General features: G+C 35.4%; 1 protein-coding gene across 2 annotated transcripts in view; it reads right to left on the reverse strand.

Annotated features, from left to right (window-relative positions):
• Nucleotides 1-20,685, reverse strand: part of UBAC2 (UBA domain containing 2) — a 228,026-nt gene that overhangs the window by 154,084 nt on the left and 53,257 nt on the right. The window lies entirely within an intron of this gene.

The raw sequence follows: 20,685 nt of genomic DNA on the forward strand, positions 1-20,685 counted from the left end.
AGGTGGTAAGCATGATTTATCACTGGTCTTCTAGAGGAGTAGCTGTTTACTGAATTGATCAAAGTTCTTCAGTTTTTCTTTATATGTTCTAGTCATTATAGAAATTGTTCTCATGGCTCTGATACTTCACTTTGCATTTGTACACACAAGTTTTCTCAGGCTTCTCTGAATCGATCCCTTTCATATTCCATATTTGAGGCATTATTGCCTCAAAACAGTATCCAAACACGTTAGATCCAGGAAACATTTAACTGAGACAGATTTAAATATCATATTGAAAGAGTATGTAAAACTTACCATGCTACCACCAAAATTATGAAAAGCAATAATGGTACTGATTATGTTGGCTGAAGGCAGTCAAATATTACACAAATAATATTATGATATCACTGAGACAAATGGTAGGCACAACTGAATGATTTTTATAGTATAATGCCAAATTACTTTCCAGAACGGTTGGACTAATTCATAGCTGCATCAACACAGAATTAGTTTGTCTACCCTTCCACAGCCCCTCCAACAATTGTCATTTTCCTTTTGCCCATGGGCCAATCTGATGAGAGTGAGGTACAACTTAAAAAGAGGTTTTTTAAAATTTGCATTCCTCGCTATGCCCAAAGGGCTATAAAACTGCATACCCTTTAACCCAGCAATACTACTTCTAGGTCTGTATCCCAAAGAGATCATAAAAATGAGAAAAGGACCCACATGTAAAAACTATAATTGAGGGGATGCTCATCAACTGGAGAATGGCTGAACAAGTTGTGGTACATGAATGTAATGGAATGCTATTGTGCTCTAAGAAATGATGAGCAGGCAGACTTCAAAAAAAACCTGGAAAGACTTAAATGAACTGAAGTTTGGCAGTACCAGGAAAACATCGTACCCAGTAACAGCCACACTGTAACAACAACAATGACTTGGCTCTTCTCAGCAATACAACAATCCAAGACAATTCTAAGACTCATGATGTTAAATGCTGTCCACAACCAGAAAAAGAACTATGGATTCTGAATACAGATTGAAGCATATTATTTGCTCTCTCTCTCTTTTTCTTTTCCTTTCTTGTTTGTTTCTTCTTTCTCATGGTTTCTCCCATTTTTACAACATGACTAATGTGAATATAGGTTCAATATGAATGTATAGGTAGAGCCTATATCAAATTGCACACCGTCTTAGGGTGGAGGGAGGGGAAAGATGGGAAGAAAATTTGGAACTCAAAATCTTATGGAAGTAAATGTTGAAAACTAAAAATAAATAAATAAATTTTAAAAAAAATTTGTATTCCTCTTATTAATGATTTGAAGCTTCTATTCTCTCTTTTAAAAATTGCTTGTTCATATCTTTTTATCGCTTACCTGTTGATGAATGGCTCTTGTTTTAATGTATTTGAATCAATTTCCAATGTATTTTGGAAATTAAATGTTAACTGGAGAAGTTTGCTTCAAAATATTTTCCCCCAATTAACTTTCTAACTTCCCTTCTACTTCTAAATCTATTAATCATATGATCCATGTTTGGTCAAGAACTCTTTCCCTGTCCATAGAGATAAAAATTATATCTTTTCCTGTTCTTTTGATTTATGGTATGATTTCCTCTAGGTTATATATACATTTGGATCATATTGGAGCATATGTATGGTGTGATATATTGGTTTACACCTAATATTTTCCAAACCACTTTCAATTTTTACTAACAATTCTGTCAAAAAGTGTTTAACTCAGTAGTTGCAGTCGTTGGGTTTATCGACCACTATGCTATTATGTTCAATTGTTAATTGTATATATAATTGTATATAAGGTATTACTTTGTATAATATAAATAAGTATATTCATGTAATATATGCAATATATTTCCATGCCTCCCATCACAAACGTGTACACACACACACACACACACACACACACACACACACGCATGCACACACATTCCTTTTTCTTCTCATTCAATGATCTAAGTTTTCTAAAATTCTATTCAGGTCATTGACTTCTTTCTTATTCATCTTATTGTTAAGACTGTGGCCTAGAGGTACATATCTATTAACAATTAACTGTGGTGCCAGTAAGGATAATGTAGTTTTCCTATTTATCTATTCTAATCATGGCTATTTTTAGTGTTGCCTGGTCTAAGATCATGACAGCTACCCCTGTTTTTTGAGTTCTCCTAGGGAACAATATATTTTGCTCTAGTTACTCCTTTTAATTCTGTGAATCTTTATGTTTTAAATGTGTTTCTTGTAAATAACACAGTGTTGGATTATGCTTTCTAATATATTTTTTGCTTCATGGGTGAGTTCATTCCATTTATGTTCACAGTTATGATTATTAGTTATGTATTTCTCTCAATCATGTCCTCATCCTTTTCCCTCTCTTGCCCTCCATAATGGCACCCTTAAAAAAAAAAGAAAAGAAAAGGTTGTAAAAGAGAAGGAATGAAATAAACTCACATCACTAATACCATGATCCATAGCAAACACTGAGAACACCCTCTCATATAGAGAAAGAACACCAAGGCCCTATAATTCCAGAGTTGTGAATTGGCTACATGCTCTCTTATACATGAGCCTCATTATCACTGCACTTTAAATAAATTCTTGCTCTTTCCACCTTCTATACTCTGGTTAAATTTGTGGGAAAGTATGGCTTTGGTGTTTGGGGAAATGTTTAACCACTATTCTTGCTATGCCATTTTAATAAATTTCTTTGCTACAGGAAGGGAGAAAAAAAGATGAGAAGAGATTTCTGGTTAAGATGACCAAGTGAAAAGCAAAATATAGCAATAAAAAATGAAAATTTGAAACATTATAGAGGAGCCCAGTTTTCCCATATATACTCCAGCAAATATCTTTAAAGGATACCACATGAAATAACAACTGAGCAATATAATGAAAGCAGACAGAGGGTGCTCTCAAATATTCACTATGGAGCATGGTATTGGTGATGGATGTATTCTCATTTTTGTGACAGAGTTCAGACAGAAATGATCCTGGAATAACTCACTAAGTAGTTATTTTTCTTTCAGGCTGTGGTTATAAAATGAGATAATATTTGTAAAATGCTTTGCAAACCTTAAAGCACTACATAAATCTAGCCAAAAATAATAATTATCATTACATTCCGTATTCTACAGATTACTGTGCAGGCAGATTAAAAAAAAACTACCTTTTTTTTTTCTTTTTCTCTCTCCCTCTCTTTTTTTTTTTTTTTTTTGGTAATTTACTAAAAATGGTAGAATGGGAGCATATCATCTGTTGGGTCACGAAAGCATTCAATATACAGCTCCAGCAGTAGACAGAACAAAAGAGATGATACACATGGCATCCTGTTCCTATGTGATTTTGATCTCCTCTGCTAGGTTTCTATATTTTAAAAGCTTTTACTCTGCAAAGGTTGGAGATTATAAATACTTGGTAAGGCATATTTTTTTTTTGCATTTATTTCTTCTTTTTTTAATTAACAAACATTTATTTTGCCTCCCTCTCACTTCTCTCTTCCTTTGGGAAAGAAAAACAAAATCCTTGTAACAGATCTTCCAGCAAAACAAATTCCTACATTAGCAATGTTTCAAAATGTTTATCTCATGCTACACCCTGATTATATTATCTCTTCATCAGGGGGTGGTTAGCATGAATCATTGTTGATCCTCTGAAATTACATTTGGTTGTACTGATCAAGTTCTTAAGTCTTTCAAAATTATCTTTACAGTATTGTTATTATATAAATTATTTTCCTGGCTCACTTCACTCTGCATCAGCTCACACAAGTATTTTCAAGTTTCTTTGAACTCATCCCTTTTGATATTTCTCTTGGCAATATAGTATTCCATTGTATATTTTCACCCTAATTTTTTCTGCCATTGCCCAACTAATGGGAACCCCCTTGGTTTTCAGTTTTTTGCTACCACAAAAAGAGCTGTTATAAATGTTTTTGTACATATGGGTACTTTCTCTCTTTCTTTGATTTCTCTGGGGTATAGGCCACCTAATGGTATCACTGGGCCAAAGGGTAGTTATAGTTTAGTAACTCTTGAGCATAGTTCCAAATTCCTTTCCAGAATGGCTGCTTCAGTTCACACCTGTAACAATAATACATTAATGTATTGTGCTGAAATGGGTTTTGACATGTATTAAATGACATTTTTCTTAATTGATAATTTTTGTAATTCTTAATGAATTTGCTATGTTCAACAATTATGACCAACAGTTTAGTCCATAATAATTGGTCTGATTCCAGGACACTTTGTTGTTTTGAGTTCTCTAGGATACTTTGAGGTCTGTATTGGTAGTATGGGGATTTGTTGTTGATTATTTTTTTTAAATTTATTTTATTTATTTTTTTTAGGCAGTTGGGGATAAGTGACTTGCCCAGGGTCACACAGCCAGTGTCAAGTGTTTGGTCTGAGGCCGGATTTGAACTCAAGTACTCCTGACTTCAGGGCTGGTCCTCTATCCACTGGGCCACCTAGCTGCCCCTTGATTATTATTAACATTATATGATGTTGCCTATTAATATTATTATAAAACAAATTGCCAGGTCATAAAGATTTGCTTATTCAGGAGGGATTTACAATAGTGATTCAGGATCGAATCACTACCACTATAAATTACAGAAAGTAACCTAAAAGAGCCTGAACTGACTGGTATAATATTTTTGTTTTTGTTTTTATTTTGGCTGTACATTTTTGTAAGGAAAAGGCTAAAATTGTGCAACATATCACTGAGGATTACAAAGACTTAGCACCTATTAAATACCTAGACACTATCCAGTGGTCAGAATTATATTCTACAAACTTCATAGTCTTCATAAACTAAAAGATGACAAATCCCTCTACTACAAATACAAACCCCAAAACATTCTGAAGAATTCAACAAATAAATGGTACTATTAGGGAATTATCACAGACAAAACCATTAACCACAATCAACTAGGTTTAACATTGACCCATAATGATTTAAGAACATTTTAAACACACATCATTGCACTGAATACTCATAACTTTCAGATTACACGGCATGATGAGCCCTTAAAATACATGGCTTCTTAACAGTCTTAGTGCAGTTTTAAGCTACTAAGGATTAAAAATGCTCTAATATTTTTAGGACACCCTATACAGAAAGACTTAGTGAAAGAAATCAAAATCACGTGCAAACAGGAAGAAGAAAGTATCAATCCTGTCATGCCATCTACAAGTAGCATAATCTCAAAGGTGCCTTCAGTTAGTCTGATGCTGATCATATACAGCAACACTTAAATTGAATTATAAAAACAATTTTATCTACCTGCACAACAGTCCATCAAACATTAAAGGCAAACAAACAAACAAACAAACAAAAACCAGTAGGAACATTACTAACTGAATTCCATCAAAGATAAAAAGAATGAGACAATAATAAAATACAATGACAAAATAATAATTACTATTATTATTTGTTCTTTGGCCAGACCTATGATTTCATCAGTGTAAGAAGTTCCCAATAAGTAAACTCCCTCTACCAACACAGTTTAGGAACTTTCTGCAACTCATAGTTCTAGAGAGCTATAAGGGGCACTGAGAGGTTAAGTGACTTGCCCCACATCACAGCCAGTACATGTCTAAAGCTGGACTTGAATCTTCATGACTCCAAAGCTGACTCTCTACACACTATACCAAAATTCCTCTACTGCAAAAGTACTAATTATGATCATTATTAAAGAAACTGAGGTTCAGAAAATTCAAGTGACTTACCAATGGTCACTCATGCAGTAAATGTCAGAGGAAGGATATGAATTCACTCAGGGTTTCTTGATTCCAGAGTTCATCACACTATCCACTACTACAGTGGTGTCAATCTGTGGCTGCATACCGACTTAGAAAACCACAAATTAACATTATCTGTGTTGTATTTTTATTTATTTTGTTGCATGTTTCTGAATTACATTTTAATTTGGTTGGGCCACACTGGAGTTTTTTTGGGTCAGGAATTTGATATTTCTGCATTATAACACTGCAATTTATACCAAAACAACAAATCTTTCTTAATTCATTGCTAATTCGTCTTGGATATCTCAAGAAATATACAGATGGTGGTGGTAAAAGTGATAGTATAAGCAATATAATTTTTCTTGAACTCAGAATTAAAGCCATTTAGACATATCTTCAAGACTAGGGTCTATCAAACCCCAGCAATATATACCCTAGCAAAAGCTGAGATCATCAGAATTTAAGAAGACTCAAGGTTATAACCTCTAGGTTTTCACAAAAGTTGAATCAAAGGTGCTTTCAAAATGATCCTCTAAATCATTACATAAACAGTGCCATAAAATACTTCAACATTCCAATAGGAAATTATGAAATAGTACCTAATCTGTTTAAGATTTCTGGTGTGGCATATGTCAGATTTTATTATAAAAACATTTCATCTCTCCAGTAACTAGAGGAAAGCCCTATTTAATCACTTGCTTTTCAGAAAAATTTTATGTTGTTTGTAAATTTTTGCCAATACAGTCATCTAGTGGCTGATAATATTACTGCAGATAAAGCCTTTAATCCTCAAAACAAAAAGACTGTCAGGTTCTTTTTTAGGGGGCAAAAAATGTCATTTTTATATTTTTAATAAATGGCTCATATCCAAGTAACACAAGAAAATACTGCCATATGTGTAAATAATTAACTCTTATCTACAAGTGCTTGAAGAAGATGGAAGGGGACAGGTTCAAGGACACAGGTGTAGTGTTTAGTCTTGACAAGAAGCATCACCACCACCTTCTGGGTTGGAAGCCCATCAGCAAGAAGTAGATAAAGAAGCATACATATGTTATTTGAGGTGTGAAGGAGGGAAATGTGGGTGATCACTATGAAAAGCTTTAGGAAGGCAGGTCATCTGCTGGGTAGGCTGGAATGAAGTTGGGGGCCTGAGAAATTTTGAACCAACTTCTCTCAGAAATATGATATGAAGTCAATCAGAAATGAATAAAGAAATTATCCTACAGTTGTGAGGATCTTGTAGAAGTTTAAGAATATGAATTTATAGTAGATGCAATGCATGTGCTTTTGAGACTTCCTTGAATTACATTCAGTGTTTCAAAAGGAAGAAAAAGAAAGACAGATGCTCAAGGTACACTAACAGTAGAAATAAGCAGAGTGAATGAACAGCAGAAGGCTAAGGGGCAAGCAATTTAAGAGTGAATGCCTTGTTGAGTCAGTTAACTACAGGATCAAGATTGTTAAAGGAAGTAGATGAAGATGGACAAGGAGAGATCACCTTGGAGAACAGGAGGGATCTCGAGAGGCCAAGGGTTGTGCTGAAGTAAGAATATATGGTAGATTTAGGAGGAAAGAGGCAGTTGGAGGAGAAAGATAGGCAACAGTAACAAAAGAGGAGCATTTCAATTAATCAAATATTTAATAAACACATACTCTGTTCAAAGCACTAAGAATACAAAAACAAAAATCCCTCAATAGTCTCTATACTCAAAGAGCTTATAAACAGTATGCACATATATAAGTTAATGAGTCTGGGTCTGGGGTGGAGATACATAAAGTAGTTATAAAGTCCTTTATGCAACCTTAAACTGTATAACTTCACAAGCAGAACCACAAAAATAATGTGTTGACCACAGCAATGTAAATGGAAAGAATAACCTCAAAACAATAAAAAATGAATGTTGTAAAATTACAGGGAACAAAAGGTAAGAGAAGACAGTTCCCCTAACTCTTTTTCATTGGAAGGATTATGTAAAAGACTAAATATCTTTTCAGATTTTTCCAGCATATTGATCAGTTTAACTGTCTGTCTTTTCCTTTTTTCTTTTCTCTAAAAAATACTGTTTCATAAAAATATTGTTTCACACACACACACATACACACACACTACAATTAGGGTCAGATTTACAGAATATGTCACGTGGAGTTGCAGTGTGAGCTTCTTTAAAAATATATATTTTTTTAGTATATATATCTATATGTATATATATATAAAATTCCATTCCTTTCTCCCATTACTTATAACTTTAAAACCATATTGTTATAAAAATTGCCGTATCTTGATATTAGTAGGTTTTTCTTCTGACAATTTGCAGAACTTGTTTCTCTTTAAAACTGTTAAATTCAATAACTACATGACTTAAGAGTTTTCCAGGCTTTCCTCCCCTGCCCCATTGATCTGTTGATTGACACTTTTGTTGTCTATTTTCAGAAGTTTTTGGTATTATTTCCGGCATTATGATATTCAAATGTTCTTCTGGAAGCCCTGTGATCTTTATGGAGTCTCTGCACATCCATCCCCAGGAAGAAGGAGGCAGGGCCTGCAGAGAATTCATGTGTTCTTTTAACATGCTATCTGGTGCTTCTGGTTGGTTCAATTTTTCTCCATCTCAATATTGTTGAGTTGCAGATCTGTTATTCTCTCTCACAGCAACTACTTCAGAGAAATTCTCTACCATCATTTTTCCAATTCTGTTGTGATTTAAATTTTTTCACTGAGGTCTCTAATTTATGACCTAAACTGATTCTGAATTTCTTCTTTTATAAATTATATTTCTTTTTTGAACTATTCTAGAGTTTGTTGCTATTGTTCCATGACCTCTGAGGTTCTGTCATCAAGCAACACTAGATCACTTTCCTTCTTATTATAACACTAGTTTCAAGTATTTAGGTTTATTAGTTGGTCTCTCCCAGTCAGGGGATCAGAGAAATGCCACTCCATTGTGTGCTAGTCTCCTGGACTGGCCTCTTCTCACTTGCAGGATCCTTGCATAGGCAGGATCTTCTTCCCAGGGATCCTGTCTTTATACAAATCCCATTCTCCATTCTTAAAAACAAACAAACAAACAATAAAAAAAAAACCCTACTAGTTATCATTCTCTGTCTCTTCTCATTCTGTAGCTAAACTCCTTGAAAAGGCCATCTATAATATGTGCCTCTACTTCTTTTTCTCTCACTTTCTTAAATCTCAATAATATGGCTTCTAACCTCATCATTCAACCAAAAAAAAACTGGTCTCTCCAGCTACTAATAATTTCTTTTCTCTTAAAATAAGTTTTTACTGATGTCTTTTTTTTTTTTTACATAACTATAGTTTCCTTTGGTATTCCTGAACTTCCCAGGGAATCATCACATAATGTTAAAAGACAAAAGAAGAAAAAGAGGGGAAAAATTAGCATAGCTAATCAATATACTGAAAAAGTCTGAGAATATGTGCAACACTTATAGACTTCCGACTGCTGCAAAGGGTTTGTTGGGAGTGTCTTCTCATTTCTCTTCTTTTGGTCCATGATGCTTCTCTGTAATTTTACAACATTCACTTTTAATTGTTTTATATGTGTGGCTGTTCTGTTTACATTGTTATAGTTATTGTATACACCGTTTTCTTGGCTCTGTTTACTTCACTGCATCAGTTCATGTAGTTTTTTCCATGCTTCTCTGTAATTTATCACATTTATCATTTCTTACATCACAGTAATATCCCATTATATCATGTACCATAATTTGTTTAATCATTCCTCAATTGATGGGCATTTACTTTGTTTCTAATTCTTTGCTATCATAAAAAGTGTCGCTATAACTATTTTGGTGTTTATGAAGATCATCTTTTTAAAGGGGGTATGAGCCCAATGGGATCTCTGGATTAGAAAATAGGAACATTTTAGTCATCTTATTTGCAAATTTCCAAATTATTTCCCCAAATTATTGTGCCAATAAATAGCTCCACCAAAAATTAATCAGCGTGCTTATTTTCCAAAACCCCGCCAATATTGACTATTGCCACCTTTTGTCATCTTTGCCAATTTGCAGAGTATGAGCTGAAACTCTGCAGTTGTTTTGATTGTATTTCTCTTATTAGTGATTTGAAGCATTCTTTTATGTGGTTGTTAAAGCTTTGCAATTGTTCTTTTGAGAACTGTTTATTTATATACTTTGACACTTATCTACTGGGGAATGGCTTATATATGTATAAGTATATATGGTTTACAAGTGTGTGTCTCTGTAACACATTTTGGATACCAAACCCTTTTCAGAAAAATCTGATACAAAGTTTTTTCCCCCATTTATCTGTTTCCCTTCTCATCCTAATTAATGTTGTTTGTGCAGAAGCTTTTCAGTTTCATGTACAGGTTACTTGCTTTATATTTTATAGTGACTCTACCTACTCACAGCTGTTAAGTAGGCATGTGATCTGCTTCTCTTCTAATTTTTTATAGCATGATCTTCAATATTAAAGTCATGTACCCATTTAGAATGTATTTTGGAATATCATATAAGATCTAAGTTTAATGGCTGCCAGACTGCTTTCCAGTTTTCCCAGTAATTTTTAATCAAATGGAGGGTTCTTTCTGAAATAATTTACATTTCCTACTTTATCAAACACTAGGTTATTGAGTTCCATTGGCCAACAATCTCATAATTGTCAAACCTAACATCTTTCTGTCAATCCTCATTCTTTTGGGCCAGGTGTCAGGAATACCTAAATTCAAATCTGACCTTGGACACTTAGAAGTTGTGTGACCCTGGGCAAGTCACTTAAGTTGTTTTTACCTCAACTGTCTTAACTGTAAAATGGAGATAATAATAGCACCTTCTTCCCAGGGTTATTGTGAGGATAACATGAGATCATATTTGTGAAACACTTAGCCCACTTAGTGCCTGGCATATAGTAGGCCCTTAATAAATACTTATTTCCTTCCTTCTTTCCCTCTTGAGCTCTCTGGAGCCTTTGATAACGTCATTTAGTCAGTAAATAAACTTTTATTAAGCACCTACGCAGCCAGGCAATGTGCTAAGTGCTGATACAAAAATAGTCAAGAGACAGTTCCTGTCTTCAAGGAGATCACAATCTAAATGGGGAGACAACAAACAAGCTGTAATACAGGATAAAGAGGAAATAACTAACAGAGAGAAGGCCCTAGAATTAAGAGAGGTTTGGAAAGGTATCCTGTGGAAGACAGGATTTTAGTTGGGACTTAAAGAAAGCCATAGGGGCAGCTAGGTGGCTCAATGGATAGAGCACCGGCCCTGGATTCAGGAGGACCTGAGTTCAAATCTGGCCTCAGACGCATAACACTTACTAGCTGTGTGACCCTGGGCAAGTCACTTAACCCCACTACCTAGCTCCCTCCCCCCCCAAAAAAAAGCCAGTAGGTGGAGATGAGGAGAGACAACATTCCAGGCATGGATGATAGCCAAAGAAAATACCTAGAACTGAAAGATGGACTGTCCTGTTCATAGAAAAGTCAGGAGAACAGTGTCACTGGATCAAATAGCATGTGGCAGGAAGTAAGGTGTAAGAAGACTGGAAAGGTAGGAGGGGGCTAAGTTATGAAGGGCTTAGAACACCAGAGGATTTTACATTCGATGGAGACAAAAGGGAGCCACTGGATTTGTGTGGGCAGGGTGTGGGGAGGTGATATGGGAATCTGAGCTTTAGGAAAATCACTTTAGCAGATGAATGGAGGATAGTCTAGAGTGGGGAGAGATGTGAGGCAGAAAGACCCACAGGCAAGTGTGAGGTGATTAGGGCCTAAACAGGCGTATATTCAAGATGTGCTAAGTAAGGACAGGCCTTACCAATTTGGATGGATGTGATATGAGAGCTGAGAGATGGTGAGGTGTAGATTGCATGTGCAGGGGACTGGGAAGATGGTATTGCCTTTTACAGTAACAGAGGAGTAGGGGAGTCAGGGAAGGGTTTAGGGAAAAAGATAATGCATTCCATTTTGGTTACGTTAAGTTTAATATGCCTCCTGGATTTCCAATTCAGAATGTCTGCAAGGCAGTTGGAGATATGAGATAAGAGATTAGCAGAGAGAGTAATGCAGGATAGGTATATCTGTGAATCATCAACGTAGAAATGGTAATTGAATCCAAGGGAACTGATGAGATCATTAAGTGAAGTAGTATACAGAAGAAGGTCCAGGATAGAACCCTGTAACTAGAGGATATGATTGAGAGGAGGATCCAGCAATGTAATCTCCAATCTTCTCTCTGACACTCTTTTCTCTCCAGGTTTCTGTGACAGAGTGGTCCTCCTTCTGACTATTTCCTTTTCAGTCGCTTTTGATGGATCATCAACCCTACTGCTGTCAATGGCACCAAGGGTAGCACCATCCTCCCAGTCAGCCAGGCTCAAAAACCTAAGTGTCATTCTCAACTTCTCACTCTTTCTCATCCTCCATTCTCAATATGTTGCCAAGACCTGCCAATTTTACCTTTGTAATATCTTTTGCATACTCTCCCTTCCTTCTTCTGACATTGGAAATTGAGGGAATGCCAATCAATTGGGGAATGGCTGAACAAGTTGTTCAATGGCTGAACAAGTAGATGAATGTAATGGAATACTGTTGTTCCATAAGAAATGATGAGCAGGTAGATTTCAGAAAAACCTGGAAATATTTACATGAACTGATGCCGAGTGAAGTAAGCAGAACCAGGAGAACATTGTACATAGCAACAGTAACACTGTGCAATGACCAACTTTGATAGACTTAGCTCTTCTCTGCAATGCAAGGATCTAAGACATCTCCAAAAGTCTCATGATGGAAAATGCTATCCATATTCAGAGACTGAATGCAGATCGAAGCATAATATTTTCTCTTTTTTTGTTTTTTCTTTATCGTGTTTTTTTCCCTTTTGTACTGATTTCATCTTTCACACCGGGACTAATGTGGAAATATGCCTAATATAATTGCATATGTATAGCCTATATCAGATGGCAGGCCATCGTGCGGGGAGGAGGAAAGGGGAAAAATTTAGAACTCAAAATCTTATAAAAATGAATGTTGAAAACTAAAAATAAATAAAAAATAAAATAAAATACCACAAAGACAAGAAGTCTTTTCTGACCCCCCTTAATATTAGTGCCTTCCCTCTGTTAATTATGTCCAATTTATCCTGTATATAGCTTGTTTGTACACAGCTGCTTGCATGTTGTCCCTGCCATTACATGATCAGCTCCTTCACAGAAAAGACTATCTTATGCCTTTTTGTGTGTCCTCACCCCTGGTACAGTGCCTGGAAAGGAGCAGGTGCTTAATAAAAGTTAAACTGATTCATTTTTGAGGTTCTACTCACTTTTCATTCGATTTTAAGTATTGTATAAATATTAGCTATTATTATTGTTACTATTGTTGTTGTTCCCATGGCCCTTGCCCCTTCCATTTTCATTTCATTTTCTTTTTCTAAAACTTCAAAATCCATTTTTAAAAACCAAGTTTTTACTTCTAAAAAATTTCATGAAAAACACCTAAACAAAAATTGGTCTTTTTGGGTAATCTTTGTCCATGCATAGCACATAAAAATGCTATAGAATGATGGTACATTTGGCAAATACAATGATTTCTTATGGTGCTGCAGTAGATAGGGTTAGTAATACTTGAATTCAAATCTGGCCTCAGACACTTAGAAGCTGTGTGACCCAGGACAGTTGTGAGGATCAAATGAGACAATATTTGTAAAGCACTTAGCACAGTGCCTAGCACAGAGTAGGTACTATATAAATCCTAATTACTTTCTTTCCCTTCCCTTATAATCTAAATATAGAAACTAATTAATCATTGTCTATATAGTTACTACCTGCATATAAAAAGTATATGCATATGTACTGTTTTCCCCAAAATAAAACAAATTGTTTCCACCAAACTTTTATAGCAGTTTCACACTCGTTTTCAGAAGGATGAACTCTGAAAAATTCCCCAAACTTAAAAAAAATGTACAACCTCTTTATATCTTATTGTTACTTATTAGTTTTGATGTTTTTATTCTTGCATATATTTCATAAGTATGGGTCTCATAAATGGTCATCTTTTCTATATTCTACATTCCTAGCAAACAGTAGCTCTGTTTAAAGAGCCAGGTGAATTACAAACTTGAAAAAAGTATTTCTCGAGAGACTGATAAAATCACTTGTTTTAAGATGAACATGTATGTAGTGAAACTTTCAGTATTTCCTAATCACATTCAATCTTATTTAAGGTTTTGTTTATGCTATAAAAGGCTTTAAAAATGTGCCAAACCACCTCATTTATAGAGCAAACTACCTCAGTTATGGTTACTTTTTACTTAAAAATTTCAACAAAATTCTTTTTATTAGGGAAAAATAGCATAGCCCTTATAATATATCCTCCCAACCTCAATATGTTTATTGAATGGGAGAATAGGTCAAGAGGTACATGATTGCCTGTAGGTGGCAGTATAGCATAAAATTCTGAACATGTATGAAATTTAAATCCATGTGTTATAAAGCTTAATAAGATACATGAAAAATTTAAAGCAATGTATGGTTAACTAATTGTGCTTATTTATACAATAAATTCCATGCAGTAAGTTCTTTGATAAAAAAACTATCTTGCTTTCCTCACATAACTGTGTACCATCCTTCACAGGCATAACTGTCCAAAATGAAAAAGGATGGAGGTGTTGTGACCTATACTTCTACTGTAGGAGTACCTTCATCAGTAAAATGACAGATCCTTGCATTGATTCAAATACATGCAGAGCATTTTAAGAAAATAAAAGATAATTAAGACATGGTCCCTGACATGGAACTCACATAAATATACTCTCATTATAGTACAGTTAGGTCAATAAGTACCAAGCCAAAGAGAATATAATCAGAGAATAAGAAGAGTTCAAAGTACTATGAAAGATCAAAGAAAGAATGAATACCTTGAAGAAAGGAGAAAGGGTTTTTTAGAAGAGGGAACAGGGGCTGGGCCTTAAAAGATCAATCAATGAATCAATAAATTAGCACTTACTAAACACCTACTATGTGCCAGGCAATGGGAATACAAGAGTGAAATAATTCCTGCCCTCAACAAGTTTATGATCTACTGGATTTAACAGCTAAGATTTCAACAAGAGTAAAACCTCAAAGCTGAAAGGCATCAAAAGATCATATTTATTCATCATCAAGAACATCATTATTCCCAATTTATGGATGAAGAAACTGAAGTTTAGAGAATTTAAGGTATTACTAAAGTCCCAATGTATAAGTACTGAAGGTAGCCCAGGGTGTAACTTAAATCTGAAGAGTATTCCTTTATGATAATAAAAATCAATGCTACAAAAACTTCACCTATCAATTCACCAAGGCAAAACAGTCTTGGGGGGGGGGGGGGAATTAAATAGATGAATGCTATAGGTTCCTAAGGATGCAGACTCCTATTTCTAAGAAATTTAGGAAAAAAATCCTGATCAGAATATCACTGAATCATTTAATGACAAAGTCCAAAACTACTGAAATAAAGTAAAATACTTGTAAACTAAATCACAGAAAAAACTATAAATCCCAAATCATGCCTACAACGTGAATATCCATAACCAAACTTTGGCCACTAGTATTCATATTATAGCATCACTCAACACACTGTCCCACATGCTCCCTTTTCCACTTAAATAGAAAGAGTATTATGGGATATTGTCTCCCTTCTTGTCTCCAAGGCCTGCTAAAGAAAAAAAAGATATTTTACAAATGAGGAAATTTAGGCCCAAGAGTGATCTGCTCTAGGTTGCTTATCTAAGTAGTGGCATAACATACTATACCATTCATATTTATTAGTAGTCCAAACTTTTATAAGGTAGAATAGTACTTGTTATCTAGAAAGCATTAAACAGATTTTTATCACAGTACTATTTTCTTTTAAATGGGAGAGGATAACAGTCACAGAGAAAGGGATGTCTTTTTTTAAAAAAATCTTTTCCTAAAAAATTTAACTTGTGACTTACTCTAAGAACATTATTGAAGAAAATATCCTATTCTATTTGGCTGATAGCAGATAAATATTATAATTTTTTTCTTTTCCCTTTCATTGATAAAATAAATAAAAAGTCAATAAAAATTACATGGATAGCTATATATTTATTCAAACCTAAAACCTGGAACCTATTAGCTATTACCAGTAGCTTTAATTATAAGATCAGTGATTTGGAGGACCAATATACAACTCATATTCTACCTAATATTCAAGCACAAAAAGGGGCATTGTGTATGGAAGTTCTAGTCTATAAATTATTCTATGAATCCTAATTCTGCCACTATTACACCTGACAAGCAGCCACAGTAATATTCTTCAATTCAGTAAATGCTTTAAAAATTTATATTAAATATAGCAATTCACATTTATACAGCACTTTGGGGTTCACATATGAAGAAAAAGACTCTGAGAGGCTGCAGGTCACACAAGTAATAGTAAGAACAGGAACAAGGATCAAAACCACATCTTTTCATATCAAGTCTAAAGCTTCTTGCACTATATTCAATGATGGGGGCAAAAAGATAGCTCTGGTTCTCAAGGATGGAAGCACCACGTACACGAATGACTTTTATACAAGAGAAAGTGTTATATGTACAAGGGCAAGGACCAAGGAAACTGCTTTGAGAAATTTCAGGCGCGGCAGCTAGGTGGCGCAATGGATAGAGCACCAGACCTGGAGTCAGAAGGACCTGAGTTCAAATGTGACCTCAGACACTGGACACTAGCTGTATGACCCTAGGCAAGTCACTTGACCCCAACTGCCTTTTAAAAAAAAAAAAAGGAGAGAGAGAAATTTTAGGGTTGGGGAAAGTTTCATGGAAGAACTAACATCTGAGCTGAGCCTTCAAAAAGAAGTTCTTAAAGGGAACACAACTCAAATGCTACCTGTGTTTTATCTGTGTGCTATTGTAGTTGGTTCTCTTAAAATAGGAATCCTTATGTCTATAAATTTTAAATGTAACACCTGGTAAGGTACATAAATGTTTGACAATAAATTTTATGAGTTTAATGGGAAAATGAATAGTCATTTCAGAGAAGCTAGGTTTTTATGGATTACTGAAATCAGGTAGATTTCTGACAATTCTGGAGAAGTGATGAATTTTTAAAGCATACATTTAGAAACACAATTTTTGATCCTTCATATACAGAGATGACACCGAGAGAGAAAGGAAGAGGAGAACGAAGTCCAAAGCAACACTCAGAGGCAGAGGAGGCAGGGACCAAGGATGGAGATTTGTCAGGTCTCCACAATTTAATCCACTTCAAAAAGTATTAGTTATCATGAGCAAGGTATATACCATAAGGCAGTGGTTCTCAAAGTGTGGTGTGAGGATCCTTGTGGGTTACTGAGAAAATTTCAGGGGGTCTGTGAGATCAAAACTATTCTCACAACAATACTAAGACATTATTTGCCTATTAAAATACTCCTCCCTTTTTCTAACAACATGTCTGTGTGAGGTCAGATTTTCTTCATATACTCCAACAAAAACACATAACAAGAGATTTATTACAGAAGCAGAAATAAGAATCAAGCTGCCTTCTATTAAGCCAGATATTAAAATGATTAGCAAAAACATGCAAATGCTAGACAATGTCAGTCTTCTCACTACTTTTTTTTGTTTTGGAAAAGTTATTTTTTATAAAAATGGGCTTATTAGTTAATATGTAATGGGCTTATTATTGTGGTAAAGTTTAGAGAAGCAATATATTAGCTCTCTAGTAAGGAAAAGAATCAGACAATTAGTAGCATAGCAGATTTTCATTGCCATCAATCAATCAATAAAGATATATTGAAAGGGCCTACTATTTATCAGATCCTGTGCTAAGTGCGAGGGATACAAAAAGAGGCAAAAGATATTGCCTGCCCTTAAGGAGCTCATAATCAGATAGGCAAGACAACATGCAAACAAATATATACAAAACAAGTTATACTATAGATAAGATAAATAGGAAATAATCAACAGGAATTAAGAAGGGTTGGGGAAGGCTTCCTGTAGAAAGTGGGACCTTAGTTGAGGCTTAAAGGAGGCCAGGGAGGTCAGTAGTCAGAGCAGAGGAAGAAGAGTATTCTAGCCAGAGAAAATGCCTTCAGTCAAGAGATGGAGTGTCCCATTTGTGACACAGCCAAGAGGCCAATATCACAGTATTGAAGAGTATATGTCAGGTAATGGAAAGATTCTATGTCGTTAAGAATAGGAAAGTAGAAGGGGGCTAAGTCATGAAGGGCTTAGAATGCCAAACAGCGCAGTTTGTATTTGATCCTGTAGCCCTTAGAGTTTACCAAGCAGGGGAGTGACATGGTTGGACATATGCTTTAGGAAAATAAATTCAGTGGCTGAATGGATTGGAGTGGGGAGAGTCTTGAGGCAGGAAAACCCACCAGCAGAATACTGCAACAGTCCAGAGGGGAGGTAACAGAGGCCAGCACCAGGGTGGTGGCAGTGTCAGAGGAAAGATGTTGCAAAGGTGAAATCGACAGTCCTTAGCAAGAGATTGGATACTGGAAGAAAGAGATGAAATTTTCAGCATAACTCCTTGGCTGTGATCCTGAGGAACTGGGAGTATGCTGTAGCCCTCTACAGTACTGTAATTGGGAAGGTAGTGGTGGTAGTGAGGGTGGGAGGGGGTGGGATTAGAGGAAAGGTAATGAGTTATGTTTTGGACATACTGAGGTTAAGATATCTACTGGCACCCAGTCTGAGATGTCCCAAAACAATTGGAGGTCAGAAGAGGAACTGGGACAGGAATGGTGGATAGGAGAATCATTAGCATAAGCTCTTTTTTGTGATGGCTAAGAATTAGAAATTGAGGGGATGCCCATCAATTGGGAAATGGCTAAACAAGTCGTGGTATATGAATGTAATGGAATACTACTGTGCTATAAGAAACAATGAGCAGGAAGATTTCAGAAAAACCTGATCTAAGACAATTCCAAAAGACTCCTGATGGAAAATGCTATCCACATCCAGAAAGAGAACTATGGAGTCTGAATGCAGATTAAAGCATACCATTTTCACTTCTTTATTTCTTTCTCGTGGTTTTTCCCTTTTGTGCTGATTCCTCTTTCACAACATGACTAATCTGGAAATGGTTAATATGATTGTACATGTATAACCTACACAGGGAGGGTGGTGGGAAAGGAGGGAGGGAGAAAAAAATTTGGAACTCAAAATTTTATAAAAGTGAATACCGAAAACTATCTTTACATGTAATTGGGAAAATAAAATACTATTAAGTGTTTTTTTAAAAATAAATAAAGAGAGGTCCCAGGCCAGTTACCTCTTCATTAAAAAAAAAAAAAAAAATGAGAGAGATGAGATAGCTTGAATTGAAGAAATAAATACTGAAAATGATGAATCCTGAATCCTGTCCTTATAGAATTTTCTGTATGCTATAAAATGAACCTTCAGTAGAATAAAGCAGTTTCCTTTAAAAAAAATTTTAAGAATGTTTTAAAAAGAGAATCATTAGCATATAGAAGATAATTAAATCCATGTGAGCTGATGAAATCACCAAGTGAAGTAGTATAGAAGGAGAAGAGAAGAGGGTCAAGGACAGGATCCAAAGGAACACCTACAGTTAGAGGATATGATCTGGTGGAGGATCCAGCAAAGGAGACAGAAGAGTGGTCAGACAGGTAGAAACAAAATCAAGAGAGAGCGGCGTCTTGAATACCCAGAGAGAAGGGTATCAAGGAGGAGACAGGGATCAACAATGTGAAAGGCTACAGAGAGGTCAAGGAGAGTGACAACTAAGAAAAAGACACTGGATTTGGCAACTGAGCGATCATTAGTAACTTTGTGGATAGCAGTTTCAGGGAATGATAAAGTAGGAAGCCAGACTATAAGGGGTTATCCTGGTTAAGCAGGGCTATGGAACAGTGGGAAAATTTGTAGGAAGAACAGCAGACCTGAACCTGGGTAGGTCAGCCAGGCTGCTCTTGTGTGGTCTCATAGCGGTCTTTGCTTTCAAAGAGTCACTTGGGCCTAAGTGAGGAATTCCTAGGAGTCTTTCCTAATCTAGGCATGTCTTTGTGTCTCTTTTAAAATGTCAACCTTGAGGAGGCAGCCAGAAAAGCCATGTGTCTGGCTTTACCTCCCTCAGGTATCCACCATGCTCTGATTTTGTCTAGGAAGCGACTTTGTTGACTTTGGAATTAGCTTGTCCTGAAAAGCCTTTCTGAAACTGACCAGGCTGCATCTCTGATACTCATACCCTACCCTATCAGAGCTTGGGAGAAGTCTAACAGTCCCAGACATAGGAAGTATACTTAACTCTTCTTTGAGTCTGAGTTTGAAAAGCACAGGTAAAGAGAGGTATTAAAATTCTAGCTAAACAGTAGCTAACTACTAAACACAGGTATACTGTACATTTTTTGCCACTATTTTGCCCATACTAATACCAATCTCCAAAATAGCTTTATTTTACAGTACACAACCTAGTAATTATAATTTTTTTAAAAGTTCTGTTACTGTGACTTTAAGCAACTAATGTTAAACTTTAAGAATAAATTTACACTGTAGTCACTCTTAGGTGCCTAGAGTCAAAGTTGAACAAGCAGAAGGCTTTTTAGGTGTAAAAAATAGATGCAAAAAGGTGGGCTGAAATACTGAGTTTTCACAGTAAGCAAAAGGAATAAATTCATCTTATGTAAGCAAATAGGCCTATCTTATGTAAGCAAATAGGCCTTTCTCTGTCAGCAAATAAAATGTTCTTTCTAACCTTACCATTTAACAAGCCAAGATATTAGAAAAAAACAGAGCACTGTTTAGAGAATCTATAAGAGAGATAAACAAGTTCCTCCCTAAAAGGGAGGCAGCACTTTGGGCATAAGCATTAAGCAAGAGGTTAGAAACCATAAAATTTAATAAGGAGAATTACTTATCAACAATTTTAGGAAATGACCTATTTTCATAAATTTAAAATGCCATTAAATGTTATTCTTACCATTTATAACTAG

The sequence above is a fragment of the Vombatus ursinus genome, unplaced genomic scaffold (genome assembly GCF_900497805.2).
Source record: "Vombatus ursinus unplaced genomic scaffold, bare-nosed wombat genome assembly UNPS02010304.1, whole genome shotgun sequence".
NCBI lineage: Eukaryota > Metazoa > Chordata > Mammalia > Diprotodontia > Vombatidae > Vombatus > Vombatus ursinus.